The sequence below is a fragment of the Triticum dicoccoides genome, chromosome 2A (assembly GCF_002162155.2).
Source record: "Triticum dicoccoides isolate Atlit2015 ecotype Zavitan chromosome 2A, WEW_v2.0, whole genome shotgun sequence".
Classification (NCBI taxonomy): Eukaryota; Viridiplantae; Streptophyta; class Magnoliopsida; order Poales; family Poaceae; genus Triticum; species Triticum dicoccoides.
Genome location: NC_041382.1, coordinates 23,293,435 through 23,299,586, shown reverse-complemented (window position 1 = coordinate 23,299,586; position 6,152 = coordinate 23,293,435). Strand labels below are relative to the sequence as shown.

General features: G+C 41.8%; 1 pseudogene; it reads left to right on the top strand.

Moving 5' to 3' along the window:
* The first annotated feature begins 979 nt into the window (after positions 1–979).
* LOC119358726 lies at positions 980–1,366 on the top strand (annotated as a pseudogene).
* The last annotated feature ends 4,786 nt before the right edge of the window (positions 1,367–6,152 follow it).

The window sequence follows — 6,152 nt, the reverse complement described above, 5'->3', positions numbered from 1 at the left end:
CGAGCAGGAATTAAGCTTGGGGATGCTTGATACGTCTACAACGTATCTATAATTTTTTATTAGTCCATGCTATTATATTATCTGTTTTCGATGTTTAATGGCTTTAATATACCTTTTTATATTATTTTTGGGACTAACCTATTAACCAAATGTCCAGTGCAAATTGTTGTCTTTTGCCTATTTCAGTGTTTCACAGAAAAAGAATACCAAACGGAATCCAAATGGGATGAAACCTTCGGGAGAGTTATTTTTGGAATAAACGTGATCCAGGAGACTTGGAGTGGATGTCAAGAAAGAAGCGAGGAGACCACGAGGCAGTAGGGCGTGCCCCCCACCCTCGTGGGCCCCTCGCAGCTCCACCGACCTACTTCTTCCTCCTATATGTACCCATATACCCCGAAAACATCCGGTAGCACCACGAAACCCTATTTCCACCGCCGCAACCTTCTGTACCCATGAGATCCTATCTTGGGGCCTTTTCCAGCGCTCCGCCGGAGGGGAATCGATCACGGAGGACTTCTATATCAACACCATAGCCTCTCCGATGATGTGTGAGTAGTTTACCATAGACCTTCGGATCCATAGTTATTAGCTAGATGACTTCTTCTCTCTCTTTGGATCTCAATACAAAGTTCTCCTCGATTCTCTTGGAGATCTATTCGATATAATTCTTTTTGCGGTGTGTTTGTCGAGATCTGATGAATTGTGGGTTTATGATCAAGATTATCTATGAACAATATTTGATTCTTCTTTGAAATTTTTTATGCATGATTTAATATCTTTGCAAGTCTCTTCGAATTATCAATTTGGTTTGACCTACTAGATTGATCTTTCTTGCAATGGAAGAACTGCTTAGCTTTGGATTCAATCTTGTGGTGTCCTTTTCCAGTGACAGCAGGGCAGCAAGGCACGTATTGTATTGTTGCCATCGACGAAGTGTAGTTCACATCCCCTTTAACCCTTTTACCACCTACCAATAATGGCGTCATCACACAAGTTCTTCCCGGCCGTCCTCCTCCTCCTGCTGCTGGTTGTCGCCATGGGTAAGCAACTAGGCACGTTTTATGGTTTATTATCTGCTAATATATTTCTTTCTGGTGTGTATCAAATGTATGCTCATACGAATCAATATGCATGCTACCTAATGATCTATGTTTTAAAATAATGTCGGGCAATCGGTGTTTTGTTTTCAGAGGTGGCGCCAGCGTAGGCGGAGGAGGCGAGGGTGTGCGAAACGGATAGCACTCGGTTCAAGGGGATATGCATGGTTGGCACAAACTGCGCCAACATTTGCCTCACCAAGGGCTTCACCAGCGGCAAGTGCTCCGGCTTGAAGAGGAAGTGCATTTGCACCAAACCATGCTAGCTAGACTGATAAAACGTGGATGGTAATGACCGTAAATAGCCATAGATCTGTTCTCAGGATGGTCTTGAGTCACATCGATCTGCCGTGCACGCCTCTGACATACTTCAGGTTCACGGTGTCGCGATGTTCTTTCTTCAGTTAGTATGAAGGATATAATTTTATTTCTTTCAACAAGCTAGAAGATGTATTTTTGTTACCCTTTTGTCTATGTTATTACAGTTTTCATTGCTGATCAATTTGATTTTTTGTCGTAATAACAATTATAAGAGAGCTCCCTTTATATTACCATATGTATACTGTTTGAGATTTCTTAAATTGCACTCAGACTTTACTGTTCATTGCGGGTGCAATGCCCCCAGGTTTACGAAAACCTGTCTTGTTTTTGGGTGCACATCCAACCATCCGCATTTCCTTTCCGCTCCATGTATAAAATCAATTCAGAATTGATCTGTATGTTAAAATATGGGCACTAGGATCTACAGTAACTTTCCCTGAACAAAGAACGAGTCCTTTTGCTAACATTTTATATTCCTTTAAAAAGAGAATTTCTGAACATGAGTTTTTTATGCATGAAAATACGAGAGAAAAAGATCATCTGTCTATTTGTAAATAACTAAATATACAGAACATCTCTTTGTTATTATAAGCACTTGACATCTCTTATTCATTTTCTTTGATAAGAAAATTATCTGGTTTTAGTTATTCTATTGTGATGCCGTACGTGTCTACACCATCTGGATGAACGGCATGAGGACACAAAAAACCTGAGAAACTAGAGCGGAACTCCACGCGAGCGCAAAGATCCATGGTCTCCCCCGTCTCCCGTGCCGATACCTACTGTCTGAGGCGAGAGAGACTGCTGTAAACAGCGGGGACGAGGATGAGAGGTTGTCTTGGGGCTAGGGTTTCTCTTTTTCTTCTTTTAATTGGGGAATGAGAGCATTGGTGAATATTAATGTAGGTACGTGCATGCAAGAAATTTCAGGAGGAGATATGATCACTTTTCTGTAGTACAAGAAACACATCTCTTAGTTATATAAATGATCACATTTGTCAGATTTTGGAAATGCACTTACATTAATTTCATAGTACCACAATGTTAACTAGTGATTTTGAAGTGCTCGAGGCTACATACGAACCTGCGAGGAGTGCAGTAGACATGTCATAGACATTCCGATAATACCTTTTTCTTTTTGCTAAAACAAGGGCAGGAGCTCTGACATTCAATATAAGTAGAAGAGAGTTGTCCAGTAAATTAATGGCGAAAACCAACATGTATTACTTTTGACTCGGCGATATCCAAGGCGGATCTCCATAGGCAATCTCGTGGTTTAGCGACTGATTGGTTCAGATCTGAGACGGTGAGAAGCGTGCGGGATCCATCTGGCGGCTCTCGTGGTTTGGCGAGGTGGGGTGGGAGCCATCCTCACAGGCTCCAGTGGTGGCGCATTTAGGCAGTGGCCAGTGCGCCAGGGCTCCAACGGTGGCACCACTGTTGCGGTCGGTCGCCGGATCTAGGCGGCTAGATCTGGAGCTTTGAAGGCGGTCGAGACAGTGCACAGGTTGTCGGGTGGATTTCTTGGGACGGATCCAGGTAAAAACTTGGTCTTCGGTCATTGGCCGGAGCCGGTGATGACGATGCCCAACCCAACCCAATACCTCCGGGGGAAACCCTAGATCAGTTAATCGGGGGACGACGGCATTCATGTGCCGTTACCCCCTTGGGGGCTGCATTCTTGGAGATGCACTCGGGCTCGAGGGACCAGCGGATGGCATCTGCGGTGGAGCGGTGTTTCTTTCTACATATTCATGGCGGCGGTTCTCGATGGCATGGAGCAGTGGAGGCTTGGCGTCAGATGTGTGGCGAGGGACACACGCAGGAGGTTGACTTTGTCTGGCGTCGTGGTGGCATCGATGGCAGAGAGGCCTGAGAAGGTCGATGCGTCAGTACATGCTTTGAGGATGGATCGAGGGAAGACGGAGGTGACGGCCCTTTGCAGCTTGTGCGTGTGATACTCATTGAGAGTGCACCGGACCGGAGTGTTACCCAGTCCCGCCTATGTGGCTTGGATGGGTCATCCAACATTAGATATTAGGCTTTCGTGCGATGTCTGTTTGGTATTTGGCCCCGACATTCGGCGCCCCTTCACCCCTTCATCAAGAGGATAGGAGTAGCGACATGTGTCGTCTAGATGGTGGCCTTGGGCTTACTGATGTATTACATTGTAAGGTCTTTGTGAATAATAAGTAATATGGCCGCATGCATCACCCAGATGCAGAGGCCGGGGTGATTCCTCCTTTTCTAAGAAAAATTACTTTTGACTGTAATGTTTAGGCCGGTCCTGTGTAATATTGAGTTGGCCTACAATTCTACTATGAATTGAGAGTTATCTTTGTACATAATACATATAAAGTCCAAAGGTATACATATACAGTAATTCATAGTACATACAATCCGAAGGTATACATAAACATACCATGCTTTTATGGCTGCGAGGATAGTATATTATACCTGCTAATTACATCCATGTTTCTGGCAGTACAACTGCCAATTATACTAGTATAACCTAAAATAGACTGCCTTTTTCTTGTAGACCATCGGTCTCTATTCATATATAAACCATTCCCTGCAGTACTTCTTGATTCGTCGTTGGTTCACAGAGTTCTCCATTTAACCATGACGATTTATAAGCAGGTTTTTATGGACCTGGTTTGCAAGAAGCGGGGACGAACCAGCTCATTCGGCAGTTATGCTCACCGTCGCCAGAACCTGTCCTCCCGTTTAGTACGTTCACCTCCGTCTTCGTCACCATTTCGCCTGTCTGCTGCCCGTCATCTCCTGCCAACTTCCGCGCCGGAGCTGCAGCAGCAGAGTATGTAATCACCAGTAGGACCAACACAAGGACTGTAGCGGCCTTCATGCTTCACAATGGTGGTGCCAATCTGCGTGGGAAAGAGACTAAAAATTAAGGGAATGGGATTATGGAAAAGCTACAAATTATAACAAAGGAGATTCGAAGGATGAATGACTTGTAATATTCTTGGATCGAACATGAAGTACCTTGCTTGATTGTGTTTAATCTTGATCTAAGTTGAATGTTTTCTCAATGCGGTGGAGTTGTGATATTTATAGGGGGTTGGCAACTTGGCAAACAGTCGTATATTTCTCTTGTGTGCAGATGTTCGCCACTAGGAAGATCAGATATGCAACTAGCATGATCGACAGACAATATGAAGTGGTTTATTTGCGGGAATTCTTTGGTTCCATCGATTGCAGAAATGACAGGTGATGGACTGATGAAATATCTGTGTAACACGGTTTCTAGTTGCATGCATCTGACATCAGAATATCATCATCATGAATTAACCGAACATGGTAGTTATCTTGTTTTTATTATTATAAATGATGATTTTATTAACTTAAAATGTAGCATGAAGTGGATACAATGCATGATGAGCGACACTCGGCACAGGGCCGGTCCTGAGATTTCAGGGGCCGAGGGCGAAACTGAAACTCAATGCGTGAATGTATACACCGTAACAATAATAATCATTATCTATATGACACGGATCTTTGAAACATGGGGCCAATGAACCTGAATTGGAAAAAAACAATTAAAAAGTCTAAAAATGTGATCATTTATATAACTTTTATATAGTGCCAAAATCTTTTTGTCCATGATACAATTGTAGTCATTCCATCGCGGAACTTTTCACGCGTGTATTACGCTAAGTCATCTTTGTTAAAAAAAGTGTTTAGATTTTTTTTGACTCTTTTCGTTATCTTTAAAATAAATAAAATTCAGTTCGGGTGCAACGGGACCTGAGACACATCGGCTATGTGTTATACCACTAATAGAAAAAGGGTCTTTAGTCCCGATTCATAAGGGCCTTTAGTCCCGGTTCAAACCAGAACCGGGACTAAAGGCCCTCCACGTGGCCGGTCCACCTTTAGTCCCGGTTGGTAACACCAACCGGTACTAAAGGAAATTTTCTAATTTTTTTTATTTTTTTATTATTTTTTTATTTTCAAATATCTGAATTGTTTTAACCTCTAATCTCTAATCACCCCTCATCACTGCTCAATTTAATCTCTAATCACCCCTCATCATTCCAAATCATCTAACTTCCCGGACAGTCACCCATCCTCCCACTCCCCCAGCCTGAGCACGCTTAACTTCCGGGTTCTATTCTCCCTCGTTTCCAAGTCTGCACTCGTTATTTTCCTGACAATAGTAAGATGTCAATCCTATTAACCCTCAGGAGTTTAGCTTGAGCATGAAGTCACACATTTCACTGTTTGAGTTTGAAACTATTGTTCTAAAATACAATAATTTTTTAGTAACACTAATATTTCTTGAATAAGTAGTTTGACCATTGTTTGACCATTGTTTGACCATAGTTTGACCAGATTTGACCAAAATTCAAAAAAACTGAAATAATTATTTAATAACACTAATATTCTTGAATAATTATTTAGCAACACTAATACTTCTTGAATAAGTAGTTTGACCAGATTTAATGAAAATTTAAAAAAACCTGAAATTTGAGCATAACTTTTTTTCCTTTTGGAATTTGAGGATTCTACAAATTTGCAAACAGGCCGTGTATGATTTTTCATATAAAAAACTTTTTAATCCGAGTTCGTATGCAAAAGTTATGCCCATTTTACAAATTCCAGAGAGATTTTGTAAATAAAGTCGAAATTCATATTTGTAAATTTTCCCAACGACTAGACCACATATCACATGGGAAACTTATTTTATTTTATTTTTTTGACATTTCC